Source organism: Castor canadensis, chromosome 9 (genome assembly GCF_047511655.1).
Source record: "Castor canadensis chromosome 9, mCasCan1.hap1v2, whole genome shotgun sequence".
NCBI classification, from domain to species: domain Eukaryota; kingdom Metazoa; phylum Chordata; class Mammalia; order Rodentia; family Castoridae; genus Castor; species Castor canadensis.
In genome coordinates, this window is record NC_133394.1 from 53,972,501 (window position 1) to 53,992,989 (window position 20,489).

At 35.1% G+C, this 20,489-nt stretch overlaps 1 long non-coding RNA gene across 1 annotated transcript in view; it reads right to left on the reverse strand.

Moving 5' to 3' along the window:
* Positions 1–20,489, reverse strand: part of LOC141410741 (uncharacterized) — a 64,339-nt gene extending 43,850 nt beyond the window's left edge. Inside the window, exons 1-2 of the long non-coding RNA XR_012435529.1 lie at positions 20,284–20,489; positions 8,755–8,877 (exon numbers count right to left, since the gene is read on the reverse strand). This is a non-coding gene — a long non-coding RNA (uncharacterized lncRNA). The remainder of the gene's footprint in view (positions 1–8,754; positions 8,878–20,283) is intronic.

The window sequence follows — 20,489 nt, forward strand, 5'->3', positions numbered from 1 at the left end:
CACATTGGTCATTGTGTTGGATCTTATTGAAGGCTTTTTCTGCATCTATTGAAATGATCAAGTGGTTTTTGTCTTTGCTTCTATTAATATGCTGTATTACATTTATATATTTGCGTATGTTGAACCACCCCTGCATCCCTGGGATGAAGCCGACTTGGTCGTGGTGATCTTTCTGATGTGTTGTTGGATTCAGTTTGCCATTATTTTATTGAGGATTTTTCCTCAATAAAATGTTCATTAAGGAGATTGGCCTATAGTTCTCCTTTTTGGAAACGTCTTTCTCTGGTTTAGGGGATGAGTGTAATACTGGCTTCATAAAATAAGTTAGGCAGTATTCCTTCCCTTTCTGTTTCACGGAATAGTTTAAGGAGAGTTGGTATTAGTTCTTCTTTAAAGGTCTGATAAAATTCAGCAGAGAATCCATCAGGTCCTGGACTTTTCTTTTTTGGGAGACTCTTTATTGCTTCTTCAGTTTCATTTTGTGCTATAGATCTATTCAGACTGTTAATATCCTTTTGGTTCAGTTTTGGATGGTCATAAGTATCTAGAAATTTGTCCAGGAAATGCCTATTTCAATCAATACTGCATGTTTAGTTCTTTGAATGGTGCTTGGCACATAATAGGTATCAAATATACATTTATTGGACAAATAAATTTAGGACCTTGACAAGAGTGAACCTTTAGTTAGATGCTGTAATGATCCTTGATTCTGTCAGTTGAATTAGCGGCTAGAATTGGGAACTTCTTTATTCTATGGTTTGAAGTTGTTCCTAATGTTATATGTTGGAAACTTAATCCCCAATGCAACATTGGTGGAAAGTGGGGCCTAATGGGAGAAGTTTAGGTCATGAAGGCCCTACTCTCATACATTGATTAATGTTTTGTAAGAGTGCATTCATTATCAGGGGGCGAGTCTCCTATAAAGGGGAGTTTGACTCCCTCACCCTCTCTCCTGGCCTCTCTTCACTCTTCTGCTATGGGATGATGTAGCAAGAAGACCTTCACAGATTCACATCTTGAACTTCCCAGCCTCCAGAACTGTAAGAAGTGAATCCATTGCTTGTATGAATTACCCAGTATTCTGTTATAGCAACACAGACTCTTGACTTTCACAGACACAATTCTGCTTTAACATAATATGTTTAAACAAGATGATGTTTTTTTCTTTACATTAGATTCTGATAGATGAACTGGATATTCCTAGTTTAAAGGACCTTCGGTTTTCACGGAATTAAAAATCTCACATTACAAAGTATTTTCATTTTCCTTCACTTTAAAGTTGAGAAGTTGACCCTGAGAAAAGGTGGCAGAACTTATATTTATTTTCCATTCTAATCATTCCATTTATTCAACCTCTTCCTTGTTTCTACCAGATACAAAACCAAAAACTAATGTAATTTTTATTCATGCAAAACCTTAAGACAGGTACATTAAAGATACTACTGGGTCATAATATTTTACGTATGCACCTCATGATGTGTGAATACACAGGTACCACCACACACACTCCTAATCAGACCTACCATAATCTATTTAGAGCAATAAGCTCTGTAAATAGAGCAAATCTGGTGCAAGTAAAGATGGAGTGCACCCAAGTATTTTTCAAGGTTTCTGAATAAATTCCAAGATATTTTCAAAACTTTTTTTATCTGAAAAATTCATCTTACTAATTGCCTTCCTTCCAGTGCCATGCTTTATATTGATCAGCATCACATATTTTTATTTGGTTAAATTTTTCTTTGATTTAAAATTTTGTATTCTTGTAGTCTTGTAATATTTATTTTTTTATTTATAGTCTTGCTCTATAACCCAGCATGTACTTAAACTCACTATGTAGCTCAGGCTGGCCTTGAACTTGTGATCTTCCTACCTTAGTCTCCTTAGTGCTGGGATTACAGGTATGTACCACCATACCCAGCTCCTTTTGTGTTTTTCCATATCCTCTCCTCTTTAACCAATAATTACTGCCTCCATTTAGGCTTTTACCACCTCTCTCTTGAATTTCTGCAATAGCCTTGTGACTTACCAGTCTTTTATTGTTCCATTTCCAATTCATTCTCCTTCTAGCTATCAGAATTATTTTCCTGAAGTGCTAATATAGATTGAATAGAGTCCAAGAAATTTTTTTTGTTGTTGATACTGGGGTTTGAGCTAAGGGACTTGCACTTGCTAAGTAAGCACTCTACCACTTGAGCTACTCCTCTAGCCCAGAGTATAAGCAATAAAAATTTGATGGCATAAACAGAAATAGAAATGCTGGATAAGAAATCCTGAGACACAAGTCTATCAACTTTATTCCTTGCTTTTAGTTACAGAACATTTGATTTTCTGTTGAGTGGGTTTTTTTGTTTGTTTTGTTCAGAATGAAGACATATCTCATCTTCCTTTATAGCAAGGAGACACTATTAAGTAAGTTTGGGCCAAAAAATTGTAAATGGAAACACTCCATGGTACTTCAGGAAAGTTCACTTAAGGGGATTTTATTCTTACTCTTTCTGCTACTAACCTGGATGTGTTTATTACTCTTGGAACCTAGGTGATTTCAAGGATGGAAACTAACTGATAAAGGGTGGTAGACCAGAAAAATAGTGACCCTGATGTCATTGTCAAATCATTGCACAAGTTCAGGACATCTTTTATGTGATACAGAATTAACATTTTCTTTTTTGCTGTTGTTCATTGTTGGACTTCAGTTAGATGCAGAACATATTAACAGAGTCAGCATGGGATGAACAACATGAGCATCAATGTGTTTGAGTTTGAAGAAATAGATGAAAGTTCTGTGGGAGTTATCCTATAAGTAGTTAGAACTTATGGGACTGAAGATGGGTTAAAAAAAATTAAGAATTGTCTTTTTCACAAGCTCTCTTGAAATTCCACAATGTGTCAAGCACTGTGCAAGTCCAAAAAAAAAGCTCATAATTGTATTAAAATTACCCACTCTCTATTCACAAATAGCTTACAGTTTAGTAGTAAAATATTTTAAAATGTACATTATAATGTGACAGGTGAGCAAATAAAGGTCAAAAAGAAGATAAGATTAATTTCTTTTTGGAAATTAGGGAAGACTCTTATAGTGTCTTCAACCACCTTGTGTTGCAAAATCATTTAGCCACTTTAAAGTTTCCATATTATTTGATCCCTCCAAACCATTTACATAAGTGATGGGAGAAAATTGTATTTTCTAAAGATAACTGTAACATTATGTCCCCTATTACAAATTCTTCTACAACCTTGCCATTCCTTTATGAAGTGACAGAGTCTATTTCCTTTCCCCTTGAATCTGGGTATGCATAAAACTTGCTTGTAATCAGTAGAAAGCAATAGAAGAAGTGAGGCTGCCTGGCTTCCCATGCTAGGTCACAAAAGATGAAACAAATTAAAATACACCTGTGATCACTACCATCACCTCCCTGAGGTAAGCAATTTGTCTAAAGAAGGAATTTTGCTTTCTGGTAGAATTAGAGATTCTAAGTCTCCTTCTGATGAATGTACCACCATTTTAACCAGTTCATTTGCATGATCAAGAACATTCCACTTCTCCTGGAGTGTTTCAGGAAGTATTATGGTTTCTAGTTCTAAACCATATTCAATATGAAGGGTGTGATTTAATACTCTGAAGCCAGGACTACATTTCCTTTAATTGATCCAAATATCAATGGAACCACATTTATAATAATTATTCAGCTATAAACAGGCCCCTAGATAACCTTATGTTTTAGTTATTGGTGAATTATTCACACTTAGGTTGTATACAAGATGATTACATTTTTTGCATTGGCCACCCCTGTTTGGCAAGTGTTTATATCCTTTAAGTTAAGTGAGACAAGTGTGTATATCCTTTAAGTTATCCTTGGAGACAGACCAAAGCAAATGTTCTGTCATCAGCTCTGGTTTAAAGTAAGCTATGTAGTAGGATTGCACTGGCTCAGGCCATACCTAGAGGCATCTCTGTAGCTGAGTAGGGATGCCAATGGGGAAATTAGAGATAGGGGGACCTAAGGAAACAGGTTCCAGTACAAGTTGGTCTCCTTACTATACACATAGAACATACACAGCTACCATTTCTTTTGCCCACCAGCTCTCTCTTCATTATGGTGATTAGGAATCAACCTTAGATTGATGCTTCTGCCCTAGGCAATGGGCTTCCTGCCTGGGCTATTCTTGGTATAGACATACCTAGTGTTTCTTGCCAGAAAGCAGCTCCATAGTTAGTCCATTATGCTGGGCCTTGTGCCACTGACCACAGAGACATGCCAATGCTCATTTGATTTATAGAATGCCTTGGTGTAGCTTGAATGATAGTCATTAGTGTTGACTGGATGAAAGAGTCCTAGAAATTGTGGATTCGTTTATGACAGAAAATATAGTGTGAGTGATTAGTATGTTCCAGCATTGCTTTTTAGCAATGGTTTCTTAACTTAAACAATAACCAAAATTTCACAAGAAGCTTAAATACAGATTCAGGTTCAGGGTATCTTTGCTAAGGACAGGAATATTTAACTAACCCATTTGGTCAACCACTGTTTTATGTGGGTGGATGCAGTCTCTGAGTACAGATGAAATGACCTGAGCAAGAAGGAACAGGGTATCATACATGGTGAAGGGAGGTTTCTTTCAGGGATGATTTATTTAGTCTTTGTTTTATTGTATCTCTTTAAAAAACTTACATTTGTTTGCACAACCTTAGAACAGATATAGCCATCCTTATGTTCCAGTTTTTGTAACTGGTTTTATGTGATTTCAATAGTTCTGTATTACTCCAACATTTTCAAATGTTTCTCCTGTTATCACCTCAATAAAGCACTTTGGAACATTGTGTGGGTGTGTGGTAGGCACTTCCATTTTTCCTCCTGAGATTCCGTCATCACTAAGCTTGGTGGAAGACAAATGAGAAGAAAAAGACTACAGTATACAGCTGAGATGAAGGCAAGACAAATGAGTGGTAAGAGACTAGAAGAGAAAATAAAGAAGACCAGGCAGAAGAGCAGGAGCGTGGAGGAAGAGCGAGTCAAGAGACACGATTAGGAAGTGAAGGAGGAGGAGAACAGAAAGAAGAGAAATAAGTTTCCTCTCCACAACTGTTTACCTTATGATATTTATTTCTTATCAACACAATTACTATAAAGAAACTTGTGAGCACACAAATGAAATGCCATTCAGCATTACTTTGAGAGAATATCTTAGTGTCTGGTGGTAATCTAATAGAAAAAATTTGAGCTGGCAGTGGTGACTCCTGTGTGGCATCAGTCGCTGGCCTGCCTTGCAAGGTGCCATTTCCTGCTTTTTTTCTTCTGTGGAATGAAGGAACCACTTTGGCTAAAGTTGGTTCCTGGAGGATACCTTCTGGACCCATAGCTTGACATGGTTCATCTCCCAATTTTATATTCTTATGGCTGTTTTCTAATACCAGGATTTGACAGGTTTTTTTCTAATAATTTTTTGAATAGTGGGATATTTTATGATGTAGTCCATTTTTTCTCCTGCATTCTATCTTGTTACTTCTCTCATTCAATTTCCAGCCAACTCTGTGCCAGAGAAGAAAGCATGGTAAAGAATAAACTTTTGTGATTTTTTTTTTCTGTCCTACAGCTCGTGAACCCTAGTGTGAGAAGAATTTCAGGTACAGACAAATGTCTTGGCCAGAAAAAAAAGCATGAAAGGAAGCTTTTTCCAGAGTTTTGAAAATACTCCATCCCTGGAGGTAGAAGTTGAGAGGAGCAGCATCCCTTGGCTCTGGCACAAGAAGGACGAGTTCCCTGCTCCCTTGCAGCTCCCAGGAAGAGCAAAGCTTAGAAGCAGAAAGGCCACACTGCAAGTCCAGAGCTTTGAAGTAAATGAATCAGAGCTGGCACCAGCCTTGTCACTCAGCAGAGGAGCTCTCTGCTACAGCACCAGAGGTCCTTCTATTGTATAAAGCAAGGCCCAAGAATTAAGGACTTGTGGCAGGACCTGGCCAAGATGAATGCTCACATTGGCAGGTGTACTAAGGTACCATAACAAAGAACCATGAACCAGATGGCTTAAACAACAGAAATTCCTGGTTTCACAGTTCTGGAGGCTACAAGTATGAAATCATGCTATCAGCAGGGTTGATTCCTTCTAAGGGCTGTGAGGGAATCAGTTCTGTGCCTCTCTCTCACCTTAAGATAGTTTGCTGGCAAGAACACATTAATGAAATTGAAAGTCATTTCCTTTCTGCATTTGGTCAATGGTCAGAATACTACAGAGAGAGTTTACAATCAGCACCTTTACTTTCAAGACTCAAGACATTAGTGTCTACAAACACATCACTTTCGTGGCATTACAGTAAGTTATCTAAAATATGCACACCACATAGAAACACAATAAAACATAAAAAAGAGTGAAGCAGAAATTTTAAATAGCTCATTGTTGTTCCCAGCAACATAGAATGAGCTGGTCTTTGGGAAATATTTATTGGATGAGAATATGAAATCTAAACACATGCCAGTTTGGCAAAAGATTGTTTGAACTAAAGGTAATTAAGAAGCAGATGCAGAAAAGCTGTCTGTGCATCCTCTTTTCCCATGAAAGTAGGACGTAGATTCACAAAAACAAAAGGTATCTTTACTCTCCTTCCCCATCACATACACCAAGAATAAAGACAAACCACTGAGGACAATCATAGACCATTATGGTCTACGGATGGCACCAGAGGAGTTTATAGAACAAGCTTTACTAAAATCTACACTAACAAGCTTTATTAACTAGTTTTGTCTACCATTTCTTTACCATCCCATGAGTTTCTACTCCTAGACTCCAACATCCTTTCCTTTGTCTTGTCACTTCTCTAAAACTGTAGCACTTTGTTGACAACGCTATATAAGCAGAGCTTCAAAGCTACTTCTTTGTGGATTAACTACTCATTCCTTAGTGTCTCTGTGTGTATATGAAATACACGTTAATAAATTTTTTTCTTGTAAATTTTCTTTTGTGATAAGGGTGTTTTTCAAGCAAGCACTCATAAAGATAGAGAAAAAAAAATGTTTTTCTTCCCCTGTACTTTCTCCTCACAAGATGGGCATCAGAGGCGTTTGTGTTTAGCTGTGTTTCTCCCTGATCAGAGGCTGAGTTGGAACACCTGGTTTCAGATTGGGGCTAAGGAATGACACAGAGCAAGTTTATATTAAGAGAAATAAGTGCTACCCCCAGGTAAGATACCATGGTAATGAGTAAACAAAGGGAAGGGATGCAGGAAAGGAGGGCAGTGTCTTCATGAGGAATGGTGCTGAGAAGAGCATCGGGAAATTTACCTCCATAAAAATAATTATTACTTGTCGAACTCCTTACAGTGGTAGACAAATGCATCTAGTAAATAAGAATTATTTTTCATTAATCAATTAAGCATTTTATGTCACATATTCTTTCTACTCTATCCTTAACTAATACCATTCCTTCTTTGTATTTAAAATTTTTTTACATCTTAGCAGGATTCATGGAGAATCCATTTTATATTCCTGTTTTAAATGTTTTTGTTGTTCTATTGAAATAGTGTTTTGAAATAAATGGCTTATACCTGCAAATTCTTGTATGAAAACAGAAAAAGAGAGTGATTAAGATCTTTGGAGACGGAGTTCCAACTCTTTTATGAACTAGTGGTGTGACCTGCAGCAATTATCTTCCCTCTCTGATGCTTAGTTTGCTCATCTGTTACATGAAAGTGATAATAATAGCATATTATAAATTTATAGATTGAAAGAGATTATGTACAATGTGAGTCAATGCCCTGTATAGCTATTCTTATCTCAACCAGCAAAAACCCTTGTCCCTTCCTATTATTGCTTATACTCTCCCTACAACAAAATTAGAAATAAGGGCAAAATTGTTTCTGCTGGGTATTGAGGGAGGGGGGAGAGAGGGAGGGGGCGGAGTGGGTGGTAAGGGAGGGGGTGGGGGCAGGGGGGAGAAATGAACCAAGCCTTGTATGCACATATGAATAATAAAAGAAAAAAAAAGGTGAAAAAAAAAAAGAAAGATTATGTAGATACAAAACACTGCATTCTTGGCATATAGCAAATAATCAATAAATTGCCATTGTTTATTATTATGAAAACAAATTGAGCTACAAAAAATGGAAAGATTCAGTACAACTGTAAATTTTATTCAACAAAGAGAGTTGAGAATAAGTAAATAAAATCAAGAGATTTGCCCATAATTTATTTTGTTTTGTTTTTGCTTTATAGTGGAACTGAAATTTGAACTCAGGGGTTCACACTTGCAAAGTAGGCACTCTACTATTTGATCCCTATCTCCAATCTGCCTATAATTTTTTGTTTTACTGTGATAAGTGCTATGAGGAGTAAAAGAATATAGACGCAATAAGGAATGGTCTTCAATAATAACACTAGTGATTGTAAGTATAACCTTTCAAGAACGTACTGTTTTTGACTTGACCCAGAAAAAAAAAAGACTACATATGAAATAATTTGAGAAAAATAGTATGCCATAGTACCCCCCATATCCACAGTTTTGATTTCTATAATCAACCACCATTTGAAAATGTTAAATGGATAATTTCAGAAATAAATAACTCATAAGTTTTAAACTGTGAACCTTTCTGAACTGCATGATGAGATCATGTGCCATTCTATTCAATCTTGCTGGGCATGAATCATCCCTTTGTCCAGCATACCCATGCTGTGTATTTGACTTGCCTGTTAGTCACTTAGTGGCCATTTGGTTTTCAAATCTACTGCCTCAACATTGCAGTTCTTGTGATCAAGTAAGTCTTACCTAGCATCCCGATGCCACTTTAGGACACCTACTTCATGCTGCTCATTTCATCTCATCATGCAGGCATTGCATCATCTCGCATCTTCACAAGAAGTGTGGTTACAGCACAACCTTCTTCTAATGCTACAAAATAGAAGCTATTTTAAGAGAGAGCCCATTCACATAGTTTTTTTATTGTAGTATATCATTTTAATCATTCTATTTTATAATTAATTATTGTCAATTATTTGCTTGCCTAGTTTATAAATTAAACCTTATTGTAGTTGTGCATATATAGAAATAAACATATATATATATATATAATATATAATCCTATAATATATAGGATCTGGTGCTTTCTGTGGCTTCATGCTTCCACTAGGGGTCTTGGAATGTATCCCCAATGGTTAAGAGGGGGACTACTGTGTTCATATTATTATTTAATGAGAGTTGAAATTAATGAAAGTCCATGTGGGGAACGTTTCAAGGAGGAAGTTGAAAAATAATGAGTCTTGCTCTAGATAATAATCTTATTAATCTAGTAAATATAGTAGCACTCACAGGCACTGTAGATAAGAATAATTCAAGCCAAAGTGACCTTTGCCTACAAGTGATTCTCTAAGAGCAAAAGTATTGAAAATAGAAGAAATCAGTAATATTTCAGCTCTGTACCTTCTCAAGTTAATTTGAAACGATATTTGCCTGTTCCAATGAGACTATTGTAAAGGTAGAAAAGACACTTGCTCAGTTTATCACAACTCCTCTGCCTCCAATTCCTCCTGACTCTCTCTTGCTTGAATCTGGTTGCAGACAACTGAAAAGTTTTCCAGATAAGTTGTACCAGTATTAAAGCAAATGGAACTGTCCTTGTATCCTAAGCTGTTTCAGAAAAATCTAGATCCAGATGTATTCAGCCAAATCACTAAAACTCTGCATGACTTTTACACTGAGAAAGAAAAGCCATTACTCATCTTTGAACTCTTACAACAACTTTCTGAACTAAAATATTCTGATACGGCAGTTATGTTTATTTTTGAATCTGAGTAAATGATTGCACATGTATTAATCAATCACATAGAAAAATCAGAATTGAAGGATAATTCTGTTGAAGAAATATATGGTGGTTGATTTTCATTTTTACTGAGATTATTTTTTACTTTCACAAGTAATTTTTTTCTACTAAGAATGAAGTGCACTATTGTTTAAAAATGAAATCGTACAGGAAAGGATTCTGTTTGGATATATGTTAATTGACCATAAAGTGAATTGTATTACAACTAGTTATAAATGTTTCAGGTAAAATATTTATAAGTTTTTCTGAAAACAAAAAATATAAGTCATAAGAAAAAAAATGAGTCTTTTATTTTATATAAAAGAAAGGGAAGGAGAATCCTGACAGCTGGTGGCAGCCAGTGGCCACTAAGGAAGAATTAAATAAGCAAAGCCATGGAAACTGGAATATAATCTATCAGTGGTTGGAAAACCGGTGAACTGTTTTAATGTTTTTTAAGGAAACATTTGTTAAGGGAGTCTTCTTGCAAATTGCTTTCTTTAATCTTTCTACAATGCTCTAAGGCAGGTATTATTTGCATATTTTATGGACTGCCAAAGAACTCATACATAGGTAAGGGAGTTTGGGATTGATAGTGGAGAAAGTAGAGACCTACTGTAGATCTTGGGCAGGAGTGCAGCAGGTTGAAGGTGGTGTTTTAAGAAGGTGAAAAGACCAGGTTGCACAATGAAGGCTTTACTAGATTGTTAACATCAGAGGTCACCAGGAAATGAAAAACTACAGTCAAGTTCAATGAATAAAACCAAGGCCTTGCATGGGACCTGACAGAGTAGATGAAGAAGAATGAGGAACAGAAAATAACAGCAACATTTCTTGTTTGGGAGACGAAAGGAACTGATATTGCTAACAATATCAAAGATGGTTGAACAAGTAAATTTATATTGAATACTTTGGGTTTGGAAACTGCTGGAATATCTACCTAAAATTTTTGGAAATATGTATCTATGGTTAGACGAGAGATTAGAATTAGACTAAAGCCTCAGAAAACATTCATCAGGGGAGTGGAGGATCTCCAACAATAAGTCTAGAATGAGTTTAAGATTCACCTAGTTAAAGAATAAGGGATAAAGAGTAACAAAGAAGAGAAAAAGATGAGATAGAGTAGTCATGAAAACAGAATGGAAGAATTTCATTAATTCGGGGTTATACTAAGGGGTATAGCTATTAAACACAGGAAATTTTCATTTTCTGTAGATAGTAAAATAGTCTGTGGGAAACCCAAGAGACTCAGCTGAAAATCATAGCATTAATAGAGACATCAGCAAACTACCTACATATAAAATAAATATATAAAGATCAATTATTTTTATTTTCATTTAAATCTGCTAAAACCAGTAAGAAAGCAAAATGAAAAGACTGATTTTGTTCAGAACACAATATGAAACACAAATACTAAGAAATAACTTTCATAAGAATTGTGAAAAAACAGCAAAACATCAATGAGAGACATAAAATAAAATTTGAATTAAAGAAAGACTGTTGTGAGTAGGTAAATTTCTTTCAAATTAGTTGGTAAGTGGAATGCTGTTTGAAAAAAATCCCAATAGAATTATTTAGGGAACATGAAAATTTAATCCAAATGTTATTAAACAGATGAATAAGAATACCCAAGATATTAAGTAAATTAGAGAACAATAAGGAGGAGACTATTAAAAATAAGACATCCTATAAGACAAGTAGTTGGGTGGTAGAGTTAACATTAGCAATGAATCAATATATTTTTTATGATATTCACCCAGATGTTGAATTTCTTGAGCACATAGTTTTCCTTACTGAGATTCTGAATGTTCTCAGCCTAGTGCAGTGACTTGTCAAAATTACAGATCCCAGAAGTTGTCAAGGAAGTCTTAAGGTTTCTCAGATATCAGTACTATTTTTGGAGTTCTCTTTTCCATGGCTGGCCACTGCTCTTTGTGCTTTTCAGTTTCTACCTACCCACTCCTTCTGGTGACTAGTTACTCTTTACTGTTGATGTTAGCTATTTATCTGACACCCCCTTACATCAGCTCACTGTCTTTCAACAGTACCCTTTTGTTTGCATTGGCCTCACTCTCCTGAATCTATTTCTGAATCTATTTCTCATAGATTTGGAGCAATCAATGAGATGAGTTCTTTGACAGCAGGAAATTACTCTGCCTTCCACTTACCTCATCTAGAGAAAACAATCTGATAAAATTATTGCAAAGATATCAAAAATAATTTATTGCTTATAAAAACTAAAGAGAATCCAGAAGCACATGTTTCTGTACATATATCTATCACTTGTGGCCTGTTTTCTGAGTATAGTATATTAATCTGTCTTTAGTAGACATACTTTAATTGTTCTCTGCTCCTGCAAGTGCTCTGTACCTTGAAATTCAATTACTTTTTTTTTTTTTTAAGGCAGGGTCTTGCTATGTAGCCAGGCTGGCTTCTAACTCATGATTCTCTCGCCTCAGCCTCCCAGGTGTTGGGATTGCAAATGTGTTACCACTGTGCCTGGCTTCAGTTACTCTTTTGCTACAAGAAGCTGTTAAATAACTTAGATTTAAGGTGTCTGTATTTTCTATTTGTTCCTTATGTAGGTAAGAGGAAAATCTTGATTTGATATTTTAAAAAAGTATTTCGCTTTGAGAAATTTGATAAACAGAGACTCTTTTTAATGCAGTGTCATCTCTAATGGGAGAGAACACTTAGGTAAGACTAGAACTGGGTAAAATTAGGAAGTACTTAGGTCAAGAATGACACATATAACTTATCCTTTGTCTAAACATTTGAAAAAGAGTTTATTTCTTTTTATGATTGACCCCTTTTCTTATCACTCTTTTTCTCTGAAGAAATGAAAATCTCACCATGTCTATGAGGTAATATTAGCTATTCAGTGCAAGCAAATTGAGAGTGCTTGGCTAACATTCAAGTGACAATCTGCCAGGATCTCAGAGGTCCTTGACCTGAAAGAGCATAGGGCAGGAATGAACAAGACAGGACACACAAAGGGTCTCACTCACTCAGGAAGCGAATGACAAAACACATACTGAGAGGGCCAGTAGGCTGATGACCAACGGGCAAAGTTTTATTTTTCTCAGCAAGCTTTATACAAAAGAGGAAAAGACATAAACATCAAAACACTCTGACCTAATTACAACCTCTCTGTTTTTGCCATCCTGTATTTTTTACTGCCTGTGTCCTTGACTAAGTATAAACTTCTTTTCAGTCAATGGAAACCATTTAGCATTCCTTCCCACCGTGATGGAGACATGGTGCACCTGCAGATTCCAACCTTGTCGGAATGCTGCTAAGCCACAGTGACCTTGTCAGATTGTGGCTTTTGGTTCCCAACATCTCTTCTCTTTTATATTTTTTAATTGAACATGGCGAAAGTCTGCTTTTAATTTGAAGAGCTGGTACGTGCCAATACGGCAGATGACTGGAAATAAATAAATACATAATAAGCAAAATCAGAAAAGCCATTCCAAGCATAATCCAAAATGAGTGTCTTAATATGTTAAAGGGGTTAAAACCCTTTAACGCGTCTAACACATGGGTGGCCACATCTGAGGGTTGAATGATAGGCAAATTACTGTTTTATAAGTCTAATATTTTTTGATGCAAAGTAACTAAATCTAAACTCAGGTTAGTATGAGACCAGACTCCTTCCAGATGCTGCTTAATACATTCCCAGCTCCATTGAAATTGAGACTCATTATAAGGTTTAGCTGTACTGACGAATGGATTAAGAAAATGTGGTATCTATACACAATGGAATTTTATGCAGCCATGAAGAAGAACGAAATGTTATCATTCGCTGGTAAATGGATGGAATTGGAGAACATCATTCTGAGTGAGGTTAGCCTGGCTCAAAAAACCAAAAATCGTATGTTCTCCCTCATATGTGGACATTAGATCAAGGGCAAACACAACAAGGGGATTGGACTATGAGCACATGATAAAAGCGAGAGCACACAAGGGAGGGGTGAGGATAGGTAAGACACCTAAAAAACTAGCTAGCATTTGTTGCCCTTAACGCAGAGAAACTAAAGCAGATACCTTAAAGCAACTGAGGCCAATAGGAAAAGGGGAACAGGTACTAGAGAAAAGGTTAGATCAAAAAGAATTAACCTAGAAGGTAACACCCACGCACAGGAAATCAATGTGAGTCAATGCCCTGTATAGCTATCCTTATCTCAACCAGCAAAAACCCTTGTTCCTTCCTATTATTGCCTATACTCTCTCTACAACAAAATTAGAAATAAGGGCAAAATAGTTTCTGCTGGGTATTGGGGCGGGGGGGAGTGGGTGGTAAGGGAGGGGGTGGGGGCAGGCGGGAGAAATGAACCAAGCCTTGTATGCACATATGAATAATAAAAGAAAAATGAAAAAAAAATAAGGTTTAGCTGTGACACAAATCCATTGGTAAGAAGAGTGACAGTGCAGGGACACACGGGTTTTCATGGCTTGTACCTCATCCCCAAGCAACACATTCTACTGATTCTAAGGCATCAAGTTGTGTCTCAATCTTTTTGTCAATAGCTTCTTGAGACATTAATGTTAAAGACACATTTTTAGCCAAAGGATTATCATAATGAGCTGTTTGGATACTTTGTGACAAGGCTGCAGTGGATGCCACAGCAGAAGCAATGAGTGACACCAGAGTCAATACTCCAACAATAATAAGACCAACAACTCTTTTGTGCCTGGTTAAAGATTTTTCAATTTCTAGTAAAGCCTGTACTCCTGGATTATCATATCAAGTACCATTTATCTGTACAAGCAGTATAACAAAGGCAGGTTGCTTCACTATCAGTATCTTTTCTTGATTTAAAGGTCTTGAGTTATTAACACAATTAGTTAAAATACAATGCTCATAGGTAATGTCATACTAAGGGTAAGGGGTTCTATTACTACGTTTAGCTATCCTGACATTACCTGTTAGTAAAAGGTAAGGTGGAGAGATACAAGCAGTTATATTATGATATACAATCTGATAGTGCTGTGTTGATGACACCGTCACAGGACCCATAGCTGCTACCAACCGCCAAATATCCTTTTGCATCACTCCAGAAGACATAACCGATATGTGAGAGATCCATCCTGCAGTTGTGACCCAATCCTCATCATGGGTAGACATAGTTTGTCTTTGAGACCAGTCCCAGAGATGTTCATTTGTCCTGTACCTATCCAAGGGTCGCTTAACAGGTGTAGGGTATGCACAATCCAACCAAGGAGGAGTTCCATAAAACTTCTCATCCAGATCAGGACAAGGAGGAAGGCCCCCAAATGGCCCTCGTTGATCAAGAAAATAATGACTGGGAAATCCCATCTTAATAATAGTATGCCAATGTAATTCAGTAAAATCATCTTGTGAGCCCAAGGCACTGGAAATTTGAGTAGTCACTGAACATTCAAACATGCAATGTCATCATTCCAGGATAAACACAGAGGAGGAGAAAATGACCTTGCAGAATAATTGAAGGAGGTCTGTTGATAAGGAATATGGGAAGAGTCAGAGCCCCCCCAATAAAGCAGTATCATTAGTAGAAATCTTGATGCCGGTGTCATTCCATGACACAGGATGAAGAATAGGGGGATTGGGGAAGTATGCCCAATAAGTTTCTCCAGAAATCCCACACACCTGACAGGAGAGTATGGCAACCATGGCCAAAAACAAGGCCTCTGATGTCTGAGGTTGTGTTGTATGTTGCAGCAACAACTTGCTCTCTGTGGCCAACTTTTTGACTTGACCCCAAGTAGGCAGAGGAGAGGCATGGGTATTACATGCCTTCTTTACCAGACAAGGGGCAATCTCCGAGTTATCCTTTTCATTCCTCGGTTGATCTCGTCCACCACTTTGGGCAGCACCAGAGAACTCATGATGTCTCACCAATCTTTTTGGAATCCCACGAGGAGAATCAGCATCCCTGGGGAAAATACAAAAAAAGCCTCTACCCCACATTAACACAGGGTCAGGACCTATCCATTGATTTGTCAGTGAATCCTTCCACATGACCAGAGGATGAGCCTGTTTAGAAGGGCCCCAAAATCTTTCTGCTGCTGAGCATCCCTGTTTATATACATTTAAAAAATTTAAAACAAAAAAGAGTATGATTAAGTCTATTAGCAGGAGTGGCATACTCTATTCTCCCTTTTTGTTTTAATAATTGAGTTTTAAGCATTTGGTGTGTACGCTTAACAATACCTTGACCTAATTGACATATCTACATATATGTCTATATACAAGTCTATACATATTTATATAGAACAATTAATACAACAAAGATGGAATATGTATTTTTTAAGTGAATAGTTAAAGCAACAATTTTTTTTGAGTTATTAAGTCTCAACAAATATCAAAGAACTTATCAGAGAACATATTTTTTGACAATATTGATATTAGGCTAGAAGTCATTGGTTAAAAAAAATGAAAGTCTTTAGTTACCTGAAATGATGTAAAATAATTTAATTATTTGTATGCCAAAAAAGAAACGATAGAGATTTAAAATCTTTTGGAATAAAATACAGTATAATATGACACAACACTTGATAGGGGAATTGATACTCTTGTCACAACATGAGAAAAGAAGAAAGGCTGAAAAATAACTGTCTAAATATTAAAATTAAAAAATTAACACCTGGTTAAAGAAAGTGTAATTAATAAACTAATAATATTAATTAAAAAGCAAATAGTGAAAATCAAGTCAAAAGTTGGTTTACAAAAAAAATGTAATAAAATTAGTAAAATTTACCAAGTATGGTTAAGAATAAAAGAGAAAAGATACAGAATACTAAATCAGGAACAAAATGAAGTAACCCCATAATACATTTTACAAAAATAAAAAGACATCATAACTTGATACCTATAAATTTTAAAATAATCATGAAATAGCAAGCTCCTTGAAAACAACAATTTACCAAAGCTGGTGCATTTAGAAAAGGAAATTTTGAATTGGTTTATATCTTTTAGAAACATTTTTAGACAATAGAAAGAGAAATAGCATTTTAAATATAAAGTAATTTTATGACGCCTACAAAATCTTAAAACTAAAACTTGGCAAAGTCTTGTAATTGGCAGAATGCAGGAAACAGTTGCTCTCATAAAGTTTTAAAAACAGCTGTCAACCTCTGAATTTTTGTCTGGTGAAACTGTACTGACTTTTTTCACTCCAGTTTTATTGAGATAGAATTTACAAGAAAAATTTTATATACTTAAGGTATACAAGGTGATTATTTATTGTATTACCACAATGTTTACCAGGGTCAAGGTAATTAAGTAATTAACACAACCATCACCTCACATAGTTGTGTATGTGTTTAAAACACTTCCTCTTTAGTAACTTTAATTACATAATACAGTATTAACCATAGTCACCATGTTGTACATCTGTTATCAGAGTTTACCCATTTTCATAACTGAAAATGTTTACCCATTAATTAGCATCTCTATTTATTTATTTTAATTTTAACCCAAGCCTTGGCAAATACTTACCATTTTGCTTTTACTTTTTATGATTTGACTTTAAAATTTTTATACAAGTTATATGACACAGCAGTTGAGTGTGTGTGGTTAATTTTACCTAACATGATAAATTACATGTTTACTTATGTGATTAAAAATGGGAAGTTTTTTTAATACTATATCATATATATATTTAATTGTTTGTTTGTTTATTTATGTACTGGGGACCAAACCCATGTTTTTAACATGTCAGGCAAACACTATCATTGAGTTGTACCCCAGATCTTAAAATTTTAAATTTTAAATAAGAAGCCTATATTACTGATTTTTAAAAAGTAATAAACAGTACATTAACCATCTATCTTTACTTTTATATACATTTGTAAGTGACATTGCAGTTAAATGTAATATTCATGTTTAATATTTACTTATATTTTTTGAGTTTATATAAATGTATTTTATGAATTAGTACATTAAATTTTTTTAACTATCTTATAGACCTCATTATTATTATTTTATAGATGATAAAACTACAGTTTATAGTGATTTGTTTATGGTTATAGTATCCAATGGATGTTAACATACATTTTTGTTTTACCTCATGGTTCTGATGGACTTGTTAACAATGAGGTCCATTGGCCTGGGGTAAATAGAAGAGTGAAGCATTGTAGAAGGATTTGTGATCTTAAAAATGAAATAGAGAGAGAGGTGTGTTATAGTTTTGTCTCACTTTATTTAGAGTCTAGGCCTAAAAATCACTGTCCATTTTTGGTTTCTCAGATATGAGGAAAATAGACAGGAGAATCAATCAGCGTTTTTTACTTATTTGCATCTTGGGTTTTTTTAAGAGTAGTGAAGGCAAATGTATTTCCTCTGATTAAATCACATCTAAGATACATGCCAGTTTTAACATTTTGTAGTTTACTTTTTAGAAATGGCCTAAGTGTGAGAGTTGTTTCAACTCTTTTTTTAAGCAAGACAGAAAATAAGCACTTCTATGAGAATGTTAAATTTAATATTTTTAGAAGTTTTTTTTGTAGTGGAAAAATGATACACTAAGTGGTAAAATTGTTTTAAGGGAGAGGTTTTTTTTTTTTTTTTTTTGTCTTTTTCTTTTTTGGTGCTGGGATCGAACCCAGGGCCTCAGGCATGCTAGGCAAGCGCTGTACCACCGAGCTACATCCCAGCCCGTAAAATTGTTTTAGGGAAGAGTCTTTTGTGCTGTCTCAACCTCAAGACTTAAGAATATACACATGCTGATTAATAGATGTTTTGTAGGGAATTTGTAGCTGTAATGTGGACTTGGAACACATCCATAATGCAATGGTATGAAATAAGACTGTTGAAAAATGGATTGTCATTTTTTTAATTAATAGAGTAAGTCCTTAATATCACAGAGTGCCGGGATCCAGATTTTGCAAAATCCTGTAACTCCCAAGAAACCTCTAAGCTGTTTTATGGTATGGGGGAGTGGGAAATGAGGATTAGATTTGTTTATGACTCAGAAAGTGAGCCTGTCCCTTTAAGACCACACCTAGGTAGGTGACTCAGGGAGTGAGCCTGTCTCTAAACCCTTGTGGTAAAACTGTTTAAGTTAGTTGTTGTGAAGGGTTTGTGGCATCTTTAAAGGCAAATAGGGGCTGACTGTCAGGATGCAGGTTAAATGTAACACTTTTGGATAAAAGAGAGCTTTAGCTCATCATTTTACATAAATTGACACTTTTAACTTTGTAAATATTTGTATCATATTTAGATAAAGTATAGACACAGAACACAGTTATAAGGTGGTCATTTAAAAGACCTTTGCATGAGCAAATATGTAAACTCTGATTTAGTAGTACTTAAAGCTTGAGAAGATCAACAGAAAACACAAATAATTTTTTTTGATAAAATTTTTTTATAACAGTATTTTGTAGATGTTACTCAGAGCAGAACAATATTAAGATAGTCTTGTTATGTTATGGACATAGAGAATTAGATTTTAGTTTGCTATGACCCCAAGATATCTTTTAGGCAACTTTTAGATTATAGTTAACTTTAACTTTATCAATTTGTAACTTGAATATTAAAATAACTTTTATAATAATTTTAAATTTAAATTTAAATAAGTTTTTTTAAAAATTAGCCTTATTTTTATTATATAGACCCGTATAGAAAAGCAACTTTAAATTGTTTTTATACAATAAGTAACTTATAAAGACACCATTTGTTAATAGATCTAATAAATATAATATAATATTTATTATATATTATATATACTTATAGTTCAATATATATAGGTATAATAAAGGAATTGAATGTAAATTACTTATGACAAAATGAAACAGACTAAGGTTACTGTCCATAAAATATTGCCTATAATTTAGTTAGACCTGATTGCTATAACCTTTAAAAAATTGGTTTTTCTTAAAAGTAGCAGCAGAAGAGGTGGGAGAGAAAAGAGAACAGAAGCCTTTACATTAATTTTATAATAAGAACCATCTTAAAGATGTTTAAATATATGCATATGTAAAAAAGTTTTAAATTAAGCATGCCATAAATGTCAATTTAAGTATGCATAGATTCAAGAGCTCAAGAACATGTAAGAAATAACTAAGTGACCATAGTACATTGATAAGTTATTTTTAAAAAACTTTTAGGTGTAGATTGAGAAGTGTCCCATTCTGGTTTTTTAGGACTCATTTTGGGTGGATTGATAGCTGAAGTATGAGTCAATTTTAGGAACAGTGCTTTGAGTCAAACCCAGTTTTTAATAAGACTGTTATCATAGCTATTAGATTTTTTGTCTCTAATAAATTAATCATATTATAGACATACACAAAACTTACACAGTGAAACACAAAACAATTACAACAATTTTGAGTGCACTCTTGGACATAAGACAAAAAAAATAAAGCTGACTTTAAGACACTTTACAACCTCTATTATAAAACATTGAACATAAAATTTCTGTAAAGCGAGCCTGCTCCTTACTTACTTGTTGGCCCATTTCTCTCTCGATGTTTCTCTGTATCATGTTTGTACACACCTCCGGACCCTTCCTTACCTTAAGCCTCTGTTCTGGTCCCTGTTCAGGGGTGCCACCTGCCTGGATCTCAGAAGTCCTTGACCCTGCTCAAGGCAGGAATGAACAAGACAGGACACACAAAGGGTCTCACTCACTCAGGAAGCGAATGACAAAACACATACTGAGAGGGCCAGAAGGCTGATGACCAACGGGCAAAATTTTATTTTTCTCAGCAAGCTTTATAC